Here is a 13,590-nt window from a genome sequence, read left to right as displayed (position 1 = left end):
CGCATTACAGCATCCCCACCCAAAGCCCCCAGTGCGTAAGCCATAGCCGACACTATCCTACCTTATGCTATTCTATCTTATCCATTCCCTTCCTACCTTATCCTATTCTATCTTACCTTACCCATTCCTATCCTACCTTATCCTATTCCATTCTATTCTATCTTGCCTTCCCCATTCCTATACTTCGTCATCCTTTCCTATCTTGCCTTAGCCATTCCTATCCTACCTTATGCTATTCTCTTATCTTAGCCGTTCCCATCTCAGCCATTCCTATCCTACCTTATCCAATTCAACCTTATCTTAGAGATTCATATCCTATCTTATCCACCGGTATCTTATCCGTTCCTATCCTACCTCATCCAATTCTAACATATCTTACCCATTCCTATCCTACCTTATCCTATTCAATCTTATCTTAGCCATTCCCATCCTACTTTATGCTATTCTACCTCACCCATTCCTATCCTACCTTATCCTATTCTATCTAATCTTAGCCATTCCTATCCTACCTTTTGCTATTCTACCTTAGCCATTACTATCCTACCGTATGGTATTCTATCTTACCTTAGCCATTCCTATCCTACCTTATGCTATTCTATCTTACCATAGCCATTCCTATCCTAACTTTTGCTATTCTACCTTAACCATTCCTATCCTACCTTATCCTATTCTATTTTATCTTAGCCATTCCCATCCTACCTTATGCTATTCTACCTTACCCATTGCTATCCGACCTTATCCTAATCTATCATTCTTTAGCCATTCCTATCCTACCTTATGCTTTTCTATCTTACCTTACCCATTCAACAACAATGAATAACACATTTATTTTTTTATAGTGCATTATTACAACATTACATAGTCTCAAAGCACTTTACAGCATCCCCACCCAAAGCCCCCAGTGACTAAACCATAGGCGACATTATCCTACCTTATGCTATTCTATCTTACCTTAGCCATTCCTATCCTACCTAATCCAATTCTATCTTACCTTAGCCATTCCTATCCTACCGTATGGTATTCTATCTTACATTAGCCATTCCTATCATACCTTATGCTATTCTATCTTACCTTAGGCATTCCTATCCTACCTTATGCTATTCTATCTTACCTTAGCCATTCCTATCCTACCTAATCCAATTCTATCTTACCTTAGCCATTCCTATCCTACCGTATGGTATTCTATCTTACCTTAGCCATTCCTATCATACCTTATGCTATTCTATCTTACCTTAGGCATTCCTATCCTACCTTATGCTATTCTATCTTACCTTAGCCATTCCTATCCTACTTTATGCTATTCTATCTTACCTTAGCCATTCCTATCCTACCTTATGCTACTGTCTTATCTTAGCCGTTCCTATCTTATCCGTTCCTATCCTACCTTATCCTATTCAATCATATCTTAGCCATTCCTATCCTACCTTATGCTATTCTATCTTACCTTAGCCATTCCTATCCTACCTTATGCTATTCTATCTTACCTTAGCCATTCCTATCCTACTTTATGCTATTCTATCTTACCTTAGCCATTCCTATCCTACCTTATGCTATTCTATCTTACCTTAGCCATTCCTATCCTACTTTATGCTATTCTATCTTACCTTAGCCATTCCTATCCTACAGTACCTTATCATATTCTACCTTACCTTAATCATTCCTATCCTACCTTATGCTATTATATCGTATCTTAGCCATTCCTATCCTACCTTATCCTATTCGATCCTATACATTCCTATCCTACTTCATCCAATTCTATCTCATCTTAGCCATTCTTATCCTACCTTATCCTATTCTATCTTATCTTAGCCCTTCCTATCCTACCTTATCCTATTTTATCTCATCCTATCCTATCTTATTTTGTCTCATTCTATCTTATCTTATCCTATTTTATCTCATTCTATCCTATTTTACCTTAGCCTATCTTATCCTAAGATAAAATAGGATAAGATAGGCTAAGATAAGATAAGAACAATAGAAATTTACAAACGAGAGGGGGCCATTCGGCCCAACAAGCTCATTTGGGGAGAACTTAACTAATAGCTCAGAGTTGTTAAAATCTTATCTAGCTCTGATTTAAAGGAACCCAGGGTTTTAGCTTACGCTACACTAGCAGGAAGACTATTCCATACTCTAACTACACGTTGTGTAAAGAAGTGCTTCCTCAAATTTGCTTTAAAATGTTCTCCCGCTGATTTCCACTTATGTCCACGAGTTCTAGTATTTAAACTAATATTGAAATAGTCATTTGGCTGAACAGCATCCAGACCTGTCAGCATCTTATAGACCTGGATCATGTCCCCCTTAGTCTCCTTTGCTCAAGGCTAAACAGATTCAGCTCAGCTAACCTCTCGTCACACGACATTCCTCTAAGACCAGGAATCATTCTCGTAGCCCTCCGTTGCACCTTTTCTAAGGCAGCAATGTCCTTCTTAAGGTATGGTGACCAAACCTGCACACGATATTCTAGGTGGGGTCTTACCTAGTAATTATATAAATGTAACATCACCTCCCTTGACTTAAACTCCACACACCTAGAGATATAACCCAACATTCTATTTTATTGCTTCCCCACACTTTGCGAGAGTGGGACATGGAAGCATCAACATACACACCGAGATCTTTCTAATATAAGAGCTTTACAATATGTAACCCTTCTTTCTAGGCTCAGGGAGGAGGATGATTAGTAAAAGAAGTCCACCCAAAAACTTATTTCCTTATCTTATTTATTTTGACCTGTAACCACTTACCTAATCAATAATATAACAATAAACTATCTCCTCTCTAAGGCTCAGCCTGGTTCCGTCTCTATATAATCATTTCCAAACCCTTTTCCATCAGTTTTGTGTCTTTTCTTTTCTTATCTGGAATCCAACGGAGGGCGCTCGGCTCCGGTGCAGATCCTGGCAGGGTGCGTGTGACCGTATTCTTCCCCTGACCGTTTTCCTCTCCGAGTAGTGGTGTGCGATACCACAAGATTTGTGACAGCAGGACAGAATTTTGGTAAGGTTAATAAGTAAATAAATACTTTATTATAAAACACAAGTAACACAAAATGTATTTTTCTTAAATAAAGTGCACAAAATTAGAGAACCCGCTTATTTAAAAAAATAATAATAATAAAAATAATTAGTGAAAATACAAAAAAAAGTACAATAAAAAATACAATAAAGTTTAAAAACATTAAATGAAAAAGCTAACACAAAATGGTAATTATAGTCAATCAAATCTGAGCTATATTCAGTATATTTCTTTCAATTCCAGTAAATGTATTCATTTTATAACATGTGGCAATGGGATAATATTGTATCAAATAACACGCTCATTTCGATTAATTAATCACAGAAGAAGTAATGAGTTAAAAAATAACTTTGATTAACCGCATTCCATGATTCTGGTCACGGTGACTGAAAAATCATCACGTTAACCCAAACCATATACCTATTTGAACCTGATGCTAACACTAGCATCCATGATAAAAAGGTCTTAGCATAATTTATACATTTTGAGTTTTAACCACTTGCACTTTGAAAGTTTAATATTAACTAATGCTGAAGATGACTAAAATATTACTGGCACCACTATACTCTACCTGGATATTCTCTGCCAAATTGCAAGGCCTCTGCCAGTGCGTGTGTGTGCGCGCGCAAGTGAGCCTGTGTGCTTGCCTGGCGCCGCTGAGTCACGTGACGGTAATGTTGGCATCAAATTACAAGACTGAGGAGGAGGAGCAAAGCCTGTCGCGTACTTATCGTTTTATCAATTATGTCATAACGACAATATCCTCGATATAATTTGCTTTCAGGGTTTCACACACTATCACAGCCTTAACCTGGACTGCGGACATCTAAAAGAAAAATATGGGTAGGGAATATGGCGCACTAGAAAAATAAAACATATCCCTTTTTTCCCTTTTACACATAACGAACTCATATCACAACAACATGTACATATCGATGACACATTATAACATCCAAGGTTTACGTAATCTCAATGGGCAAATGAAGCATTATTTAAATCCCCGGTAGGTTTTTTCCTTTACTTTTTATATCCCGCCATAGCACAATGAACATTTTCCCTTAACTCAGTCCCGTAACACTCACCGAAAAACTAAAGGATAACTCTTTTTTTCCCCCCAAATTACTTTTAATTTAAGAAAAGCTAAAATTAAACCAGCTGCTGGCTTGGTAGCTCCACCATGCCGGCCTGTCTTATTCCACTTTCCGTGCGCTTCTCTCCTTCTTTCTATATATTTTTCTTTAAGAGCTCTGCTAAACTGCCACACTCCTAATCCAGGTCTTTACCTTCGGCATGTAACACACCCTCCGCGTAGAACAGGGCTTCTCCGTCTCACCCGTCTTCTTGATCACATCTTTCACCATGCTGACTTTCTCCACCTTCTCGCTGCTGTTCTTTTCCACGGCCTCATTTTTTTCTAAATGGGTGTCAGATTCCTTAGCTGTTATTTTAATTGTAACGGTCATTTTAATTTTAATCTTAACTACTTTCATTTCTTTGCTCTCCATTTTTAAGATATTAAGTCTCTTAAAAATGCAGCCACTCGCCAAGATGCTCGAAAGACGTTTGAGAAAAGAAGTACATGTGATTCTAAAGTAATCAAGCTGTTGCCACGGACGCCCATTCGTACCATAACAAACAATACGATCCTATGCAGGTCGTCGGCGACTTTCGGCTGCGATCGGCTCCGACTGACCGGTCGTAGGTCCGATCCGGCCGTAAGCAGGTTGCCGACTCTGACGCATCTGGAGCGAGACTCAGGCTTTCAGACTCAAACGCTCACAGCAATCAATCTTATGGCGAATCTCTATTCATCCATTTTAAACCCAAAATTGGCTACATCAAAAGCGTTGGGGCAGTTTGCAAACCCTAAATACTATTTGCAAGGTAATAAAACTGTTAGGTACATGTAGCCTAAGTACGTGTGTAAATCTCACGCCAACCAGCTGACCAAAGTTGGCAACCCTGCGTAAGTCACCCCTTTATTTTATATGCAAAAATGATTGTATGCAGGGGGCACATACCTGGTGTGCAAGTACTGTACTCATTCGCTGTCTAAACCGATACGCGCTGCAATGTACAGTAGCAGCGCAAATGCGTATTTTTTTCATTTGCATTCGCGCTGTTATGACAAGAAATCACTGCATTCTAGCCTTCATGCCGCGAAAGAAGTACAAATTAGCCACATAAATATTCAATTGCAACGGTAATTTTTTGTCATAACAGCGTGAATGCACATAAAATAAATACGTATTTGCGCTGCGCTACAACAAGGAATTGCCGCGCGTGTACTGGGAATGCGCACTTGCGTACCATGCAGTTACTGTATGTGCGCTCCTGATCATATGTATAGTAGGCCTATATCGTACAATAAATTATATATTTAAGCCGTATTGTTTGGTGTTTTTTAATCTTTTAATCATAATTTTCTTCGTTCATTCCTGCCGACAGTTCGCAGACATACGCTCCGGGTAACACGATCACAGCCAGACGCGGCACAACAGTGAAGAATCGGGAAACAAGGGATTTATTGGGGAAAACAGCCAGGAACACGAGGCAATACAGGTAGCGACTTCAATGACAGGACTGGGGAAACATACGTTGATGCGGAGTTAAATACATAGGACTAATGGAAACAACTCGAAACAGCTGAGGATATCGGGATTCCACATGAGGTTAACGAGGGGGCGTGGCACACTGGAGGCGGGGATGAGCGGGGCATGATAATTGTAAGATAGACCACCATGAATTGCTGGGCTGTCACTCAGTACCGGAAGGCGAACCACAGTTCTGCATACAAAGATCGGCGTCAGTGGACCTGCAGCAGCATACCTGTAAGTTTACATAAGTGCAAGCTACCTGTAAACCCTGCTGACTAGTTTGTACAAAAAATGAGTCTATGATAGATTACTGGTGATTTTTATGTCGGGTATCAGAATGACATTATTAGGTATACAATGCATTGTATATGGAAAAAAAGTTAAGTCTAAATCATAGAAAAACCAGACCTGCTGGAGCAAAACTAAATATACTAAAAATGTTTGTTTATGAAGGGTGTTTGAAAAATGTCATTTGATATTATTCACCAAATTTGATGTCGGCTAGTGTAATTTATGTTGAACTTTAATTGTAAATCGTGACAAAACCAGACGTGTGGTGGCAAATTGGAAGCCATATTCTGAAACTACATTAAAATCTGTAGAACATGCACTTGTTGTTGTTAAATCACCTAACAAAAACTTTTAAAATGTCTGCTGGTATATTATATATCTATGCTATATCTTTATTTAGGCCATAATATGTGCTCTTGATGTGTTGTTTTTCAGTGAGCTGGAGGCATTTGACAAAAACATCCTTTTAGAAATGCATGAGGATTTTTCTTTTTGAAAAGTAGTGTATCTGTAAGGTTTGTGACACAACAGAGAAATTAAATATTATGTTTCAATCCTCAGGGTCAAGACTCTGGTCTCCAGCTCACTGTTCTCTGTTACATTTCCATGGCCATTTTGTCCGATAATATTATTGGATTTTTCTATGCTATATTTTTATGTGTAGTTATTGTGTGCTGTGTAAATTATTATAAATAATTGTTTCTTTTCCTTGTGATGTACACTCACCTAAAGGATTATTAGGAACACCTGTTCAATTTGTCATTAATGCAATTATCTAATCAACCAATCACATGGCAGTTGCTTCAATGCATTTAGGAGTGTGGTCCTGGTCAAGACAATCTCCTGAACTCCAAACTGAATGTCAGAATGTGAAAGAAAGGTGATTTAAGCAATTTTGAGCGTGGCATGGTTGTTGGTGCCAGACGGGCCGGTCTGAGTATTTCACAATCTGCTCAGTTACTGGGATTTTCACGCACAACCATTTCTAGCGTTTACAAAGAATGGTGTGCAAAGGGAAAAACATCCAGTATGCGGCAGTCCTGTGGGCGAAAATGCCTTGTTGATGCTAGAGGTCAGAGGAGAATGGGCCGACTGATTCAAGCTGATAGAAGAGCAACTTTGACTGAAATAACCACTCGTCACAACCGAGGTATGCAGCAAAGCATTTGTGAAGCCACAAGACGCACAACCTTGAGGCGGATGGGCTACAACAGCAGAAGACCCCACCGGGTACCACTCATCTCCACTACAAATAGGAAAAAGAGGCTACAATTTGCACGAGCTCACCAAAATTGGACAGTTGAAGACTGGAAAAATGTTGCCTGGTCTGATGAGTCTCGATTTCTGTTGAGACATTCAAATGGTAGAGTCAGAATTTGGTGTAAACAGAATGAGAACATGGATCCATCATGCCTTGTTACCACTGTGCAGGCTAGTGGTGGTGGTGTAATGGTGTGGGGGATGTTTTCTTGGCACACTTTAGGCCCCTTAGTGCCAATTGGGCATCGTTTAAATGCCACGGCCTACCTGAGCATTGTTTCTGACCATGTCCATCCCTTTATTTAATTGGGGCCCTTAATTGGTTTCTTGAACATGACAATGAGTACACTGTACTTAAATGGCCCCCACAGTCACCAGATCTCAACCCAATAGAGCATCTTTGGGATGTGGTAGAACGGGAGCTTCGTGCCCTGGATGTGCATCCCACAAATCTCCATCAACTGCAAGATGCTATCCTATCAATATGGGCCAACATTTCTAAAGAATGCTTTCAGCACCTTGTTGAATCAATGCCACATAGAATTAAGGCAGTTCTGAAGGCGAAAGGGGGTCAAACACCGTATTAGTATGGTGTAGGAATTATTAGCTCAGGTAAATTTTTATATCTCCACCAATATGTTTGAATTAATTAAAGTTTAATTAATTATTATTTAATGCTGATTATTAATCAATTGTTATGCCGAATGGTCGGCTCCTCCAAACTCGATTGCGGTATCCCCGTGAGTCTGTTAATGTGAGACTTAAACGGGATTCACTAATTACCAGTATCACTTAGTAACCTGGGTTAGAAGGCTCGTCCACCGAGCTGCGTCACCAGGTAATGTAAACAATTGGTAGCGAAGCCCCCCTCACGGCCGATGAGAGAGAGTCTCGCGATGTTTCAGGCGAGTTTGAGGTTCAGAGGCACAAAGGCAGGAACTTATTATGAGACACACAATAACGGAGGCTAAAGTTGTGTAAAAGACATGCATTTATTCCTAGCTAACACTACAACTGACATAAGACAGACATTACACCTAACACAAACAACAAACACGAAATAACGGAATAAAACAAACAATGTAATTATGAAAATGCAATGACCGGATTTAAATGAGTAACCTGAAATTGGAAATACTGTTCTGCAAAGCAAGCACAGTTTGTGGAAACACGACCCTAAAGTCTTATAGCAGGTTAACAGAACAGCTTAAGTTGTTAGAATGAAAGGAAGTTGGTTTACTTGGTTGAAGAGTGGGGGGGGGGGGTCTTGGCAGTTGATGGCAGAGCTGCTGAGCCGATGGCACTCAGGAAGGCGCGGCGTTTTAAGCAGTGGAGTGGAGCCCCTTTGGATTCTCTCTCCTGGTGAAGCTTTGTCTTGGGTGCTGTCCTCTGTTCAGCTGGGCCTTCACCGGAGGGTTTCTGGTGGGCTTCTCTGCTCCCGGGCTGATGGTCTTTTCTGTACGGCTGCTGGGTGTTCTCAACACTTGATGATCTGTTTGCCCCGGCTGATGTTCTTCTTCGGGCTGGCGGTTATTCTCTGCACAGCTGCTGGTTGTTCTCTGCGCTGCTTTGTTCTGAGGTCCAGGTTTTTATGGTCTAAAGTTCATGAATAGGGATGACCAGGAATTCGAATCCTGGCCCAATGGCTGGCCATCCATTTGGCGGGCTTTCGGAAGGGGGTCTGTATCAGTCCTTTTGGGATTTATGGCCCGACTGATTCTCCCTTTACTGATGATTTTCATTAAGCTGTTATAACTTTTGATACATCCACTTATATGGTAATCACTGACCAGATTTGGAATCAGGAGTGATTTTCCATCAGTTTGACACCAAATATGCCATACCAGCTTCACAGGTACATACCTCATACCATCTGCATTAATTGATTAAACAATTAATTATTTTATCTATGTGACTCATTCACATCAGTATGGGATACAGGTGTTTTGGGTTGCACCTCAACAGATGTTACACTTTGTGCAGATATTACATCAAATATTCATATTACAAACAGCACATCTTATCCATAGATAGGCTTGGCCGTTAGTTTGTGGTAATAACAATATGTTGCACATCTGGAAACAACATATTTTGTTTGGTGTGGCTTATGCCAATTCATCTTCTCCAGAATGGATAAGATACACCTAAATTCAGTTCTTTTAACATAGCATGGTAGAAACAACGAAACTTGGTAACCGTCCACCAAGATCAGATAAGGACCACAAAGGAATGTTGGAAGAGAACAATATTTATTTAAATTTATATGTGTTCAAGTGCAAAGGGGTGAAATAGGTGATACTCCGTGAACATGGTTATAAGGGTGGCACACAAAACACTAAGATTGTCTAAGGACACATACAAACATAACCTATCTGTATATTGAGACTAGTAGTCGTGAGTAAATCAATATACAGGGTATACAAAAGCCAAACTTAAATGAAATTTCCTTTAGGGTGTTCGTCTGTTGGGTGAGTGAGATGTAAGGCAGAGTGTATGTGGAGGGGGTTGTGTGCCAAGTCGAGGGACCCCTGTCCGTGAAGTCCACTCTGCTTGTCTGTAGGTTCCTAAATCTTTGGGCAATAAAAGTTGGAGTGCTAGCCTCCCTGGTTATCTGTGTGTGTGTGTTTGTGTGTGTAACCCCCCTTTGGTGCCTCTCGTACCAGGCTCGGCCTTGTCTCAGGCCACCTGGAATTTAGGCCCTGTGATATGTGCATGTGTGATCCTACAATGGTGCTCCTAATAATCCTTTAGGTGAGTGTATATCCAAATGTAAGGAATTTCAGTGTGAGTCCTGACTTCCTATGAATACTGCTGTACTTGCCCTACACACAATGAGTTTATGTTTGTCACAGAAACATCTTAACCAGTCATTACTGTGTAGTTGTCACATGTTGACCTCAGCAGTTAAAACCCCTTGTTTTTGGTCTGTGATCACCCCTTGTATACAGATAATAAAAACTAACGTATGTTAGGTTTGGGGTGTGTCAATTCCGTAAAAATAATGCTGGTTTGATTAATTTTCGCATTAATTTGTATACTCCAGATCGTTTCAACCCCGAAGGGCTATCCCTTTACTTTAATTCAGTACCTTTTTTCGACCACGAGATGGCGTCATTGCATCACTGTTACCGGTCTTGCACAAAAAGGCACCCTCCATTCACTTCAATGGGATTTTATGGGCAGTGCTTGGTCAGAAGCCGTAAAAGCACCGCAAAAGTTAACCAATCAAGGAAAAATTCTGCCTGATTGTACAAAAGAGATGTAATTTTAGAAAAAACATAAGCATTTTCAAATGGCATATTTTTTAGTACTCACAGAAGCCGTGGCTGTGTAAAATCAAATTTGCGCTCCATTGTTGTGAATGGGACTTGTCGCCCCGTGTCTTTTCAAAACCCAGAAAAACACCCTAAAACCTTATCAATCAACTAGAAACTGCACCAGGTTGTAGAAAAGGGATGAAAGTTTAGTAAAAACATAAGCATTTTCAAATGGCATATTTTTTAGTACTCACAGAAGCCGTGGCTGTGTAAAATCAAATTTTATATGGCGTAATTTTTTTTAATTTTTTTTTTTTTTCTCCATAAGGTTTGATCCCTCTAGGTCAGAAAAATACCCATACTTCATGTATGATTACACATTTAGGTTGCGGTCCTGGGCGATGAAATCCGACACCGCTCATAATTTCCGGAATCTCATTAGCATAACATTGGGGTGATTTTCGCACCCCAACCGTTCGAGTGTTACAAGGGCATATGGCGTAATTTTTTTTCATTTATATTTTTTTCTCCATAAACTTTGATCCCTCTAGGTCAGAAAACTACCCATACTTCATGTGTGATTACACATTTAGGTTGCGGTCCTGGGCGATGAAATCCGACACCGCTCATAATTTCCGGAATCTCATTTGCATAACATTGGGGTGATTTTCGCACCCCAACCGTTCGAGTGTTACAAGGGCATATGGCGTAATTTTTTTTCATTTATATTTTTTTCTCCATAAACTTTGATCCCTCTAGGTCAGAAAAATACCCATACTTCATACTTCTCACCCCAAACCGAACGAGTGTATTTCGCAGTTTTTCTAAAAAAATACAAAATATATTTTCAAACTCCTTGGTACTTTACTTGTCCTTGGTAATATCTTTAAAGTCACCAAGTTTCATGTCATTCGGTTTTAGACAAAAAAAAAAAATTACCGTTTCCACCGCTAAGGGGGATTTAGTAACCCCAAACCTGACATACTGTAAGGGGTGAGGGAGAAAAATGTCTCTGCTTTGTTACCTACAGTGAGGCTGACATTTGGTTAACTGAAATATACATGAATTATATTTATGTAAAAGAAGACATTTTTATCCAAATCCACATTAATATGATGGGGGAAAATCATTATGGTCATATAGGTGTAATAAACTTGTAATGAATGCTGCAAGGCTGTACTTCAGCTTACCACATTCAAGTGCGTAACTGATTATACATTACAAGAGGTATGAATAAAAAATGCACATGAAGACCGTAATCTCAAGTGATCAACAGTAAACCTTCCTTAATGATATAACGGTATTTAACACTCAAACATTAATTGGCGGGGGGGTAGTGTTCCTGTATATGCAACATAGCAAACAAGAACTGTAAAAGTTATTTTAAATTATGCACAGTATCAATTAAAACATAGCAGATGGGTGCCCCATCCTGGGTTGTCCCCCGCCTTGCTCCCATAGTGTCTGGGACTGGCTCCGGACCCCCCGCCAACCATAATAGAACAAGCGTTTGCAGAAAATGGATGGATGGACTTTAAACATCATGTTACCTTAGGAACAGCAGCATGGCAGGTTATCTACAGAGCTCATGTGGAAATCTCTGCCAGTCTTCATGAAATTGACTGGCAGAGTGCCCCTAGATGCCTTTAAATTAGGACCCTTGGCAAACATTAACTGAATAAACAGTTTATCAGAACTGCATAGGCGGAATTGGACACTTTTGACTGAGATCACAGAGGACCCAAAACATTTGTATTTTTAAAAAACACTCATCAAAACAGAAAACAATGATGTTGATTGATTGCCAAATTCATAAATAACTGGAATTTAAAAAAGCACCTGTGAGATATGACAAAAATTATATACCTCTAGGGTCTTTGCAGCCCCCAGTCAGTTGGATGAGGGTAAACCCTCGTGTTTAATGTATAGGAGCAGGGTATCCACGGATCCTTAAAAAGTCTTAAATTGGACTTTCCAAAATGAAGGCCTTAAATATCTTTAAAAATGACGAGAATCCAGAGTTCAAAGGTCTTAAAATACCTCAGACCCAATAGACAAGATTGCTATATGTTTTTCTGGTAATCTCTAAAGAATTTGGCGAATTGCTAATTGGTGTTTTGCATTTTTGTGTATGAGATCGGAATGAGCAGAACCGCCAGCATTTCCGGTCGTGTGTGTGGGAGGGGCGCTTTTTCAGGTACGCACATTAGCAGTTTTTTGCTAATGGACGCGTCAGTCATGGGGAAGTGCAAGTCTAACGTTAACTGGATGGATAATCCCACCTTTGCGACATGGTTAAAACCAGTTGCAGGTAATAGCTATGAGACCCGCTGTATGCTGTGCAAGAAGCATTTTAAACCTGGTTCAATGGGAGTTAAGCTGTAGAGTCGGATACAGTATGCAGAGCGAGAAGCACAAAGCTGCTGCCAAAACCCGCGAACAGACGCCTGGCATTTCTCAGTTCTGTTCAGTCTCAACAGTTTCACGGACTTCAGCTCCATCTCCGAACCCAGCAGCAACCGCAACATCAGTTACAGTAACAGACCTCAGGACTACGTTTGGGTCCACCGCTACCCTTCAGGCAGAGGTACTGTGGTGTCTGCACAGCGTAACAAGACACCAATCCTACAGCACTTATGGCAAGCTGTTTTAACATTTAATCGCTAGACTGGATATGTATTGCAGATATCTCTAATTCAATTCTTCCTAGTCAAAAAGAACATTTCAGATATCCACAATGACATTCGTCCTAACCACAAGTGTCATTTCAGATATCCACAACGTCATTCTTCCTAGGAGAAATGATGTCACTTTTGTCATTCATGTCTATTAGGCTTTTAATTTCAGATATCCACAATTATATTTTAGATATCCAGAATGTTCATTCTGGAAATGACAGTTGTGGATAGGAAGAATGTCATTGTGGATATCTGGAATGCTCTTTTTGACTAGGAAGAATTGAATTACGGATATCTGCAATACATATCCAGTCTAGCGATTAAATGTCAAAACGGCCACTTATACTTTTTAATGATTTAAAGATATCTCAAATAGAATTGTAACTAGGACAAATAAAGTTTTAAATATCTTGAAATACATTTTCTACTAGTAAGAATGCAATTGTGGATATCTGTAATTGCCATTCTGACTAGTAAGAGTATAAT

At 39.8% G+C, this 13,590-nt stretch overlaps 1 long non-coding RNA gene across 6 annotated transcripts in view; it reads right to left on the bottom strand.

Annotated features, from left to right (window-relative positions):
• LOC140579325 (uncharacterized) overlaps positions 1–5,204 on the bottom strand; it is a 47,299-nt gene extending 42,095 nt beyond the window's left edge. For 4 of the 6 annotated variants that reach the window (XR_011983419.1, XR_011983422.1, XR_011983424.1 and 1 more), the window contains exon 1: positions 4,305–4,642. This is a non-coding gene — a long non-coding RNA (uncharacterized lncRNA). The other 2 variants (XR_011983421.1, XR_011983420.1) reach the window with 2 other exon arrangements.
• Between the last annotated feature and the right edge of the window lie 8,386 nt (positions 5,205–13,590).

The sequence above is a fragment of the Paramormyrops kingsleyae genome, chromosome 18, assembly GCF_048594095.1.
Source record: "Paramormyrops kingsleyae isolate MSU_618 chromosome 18, PKINGS_0.4, whole genome shotgun sequence".
NCBI lineage: Eukaryota > Metazoa > Chordata > Actinopteri > Osteoglossiformes > Mormyridae > Paramormyrops > Paramormyrops kingsleyae.
The sequence above is the reverse complement of the archived record's forward strand: the minus strand, read 5'-3'. Positions and strand labels throughout refer to the sequence as shown.